The sequence below is a fragment of the Lethenteron reissneri genome, chromosome 7, assembly GCF_015708825.2.
Source record: "Lethenteron reissneri isolate LAM-NWPU_2019-01 chromosome 7, ASM1570882v1, whole genome shotgun sequence".
Taxonomy (NCBI): Eukaryota; Metazoa; Chordata; class Hyperoartia; order Petromyzontiformes; family Petromyzontidae; genus Lethenteron; species Lethenteron reissneri.
The window spans coordinates 5,013,800-5,014,713 of record NC_083785.1 but is presented as its reverse complement, the minus strand read 5'-3'; positions in this window follow the sequence as shown (position 1 = coordinate 5,014,713).

The following is a 914-nucleotide window of genomic DNA, read 5'->3' as shown; positions in this document are numbered from 1 at the left end:
TCCTCAAAAACTTTGTGGTTTGCGATGTTAATATGAATTTCTAGTAAGGTGAGTAATGAGGCGGTGCTCATCTCTTGTTCACAGTCCCGAGCTAGTCGTGGTAATTCCACATTCCTATGGCGTGGGGCGTGTTTATCCAAGTACAGTCATACCTCGGTATACGACCGCTTTGGAATACGTCGAATTTGGTATAAGTCGTGTTTTGACGAGTAAAAAATGCCTTGGGATACGAGGCGCTTGCCTGAACTTGTATGGGTTGGGATGAGTCACCGCGTCTATCCCGTTCACAACTCCTCCCCTTCCTCACCACCATCCTCGTAGGCTATCAACTCCTCTCAGCAAGGTAAAGTGACGTTACATTTTATTATTTCAATTTATTTTAATTTACTTGAGCTTTTAATTTATGTATGCATTTTAGTAATAAGTAGTGTCTAAATTATTTTATACAACCCCAGTAATGTATAATATGCCATATAAAATATAATTTCTTATACTCTGGAACGGATTATTTCCATTCCCTTTATTATGGGAACAATTTGTTTGGTATACGTCATTTTCGGTATGAATCCTACCTTCTGGAACGAATTAACGACGTATACCGAGGTACCACAAACCGCTGTTGACTTGCTGCAATCACCGCGGTGGGATGGTGGGCTGGGACGACCCCTAACCAGGATTATAAGTGTGATGTCACTCAGACTCGAGGTTCTTGTAAGGGATTGAGAATAGAGACGATGGGAGGGAATTTCAACGTGGAAGTAGCACGAGGTATGATGTCATTCGGTGTCTACATGAAGTTGTGATGTCACTCGTTCTCCAAGGTGTGACGTTTTTGTAGTCATTTGTGTCGACATGATGGTCTGACGTCACGCGGTCATGCTGATGACGTCACGCAGTGTCCACTTCTGACCCGG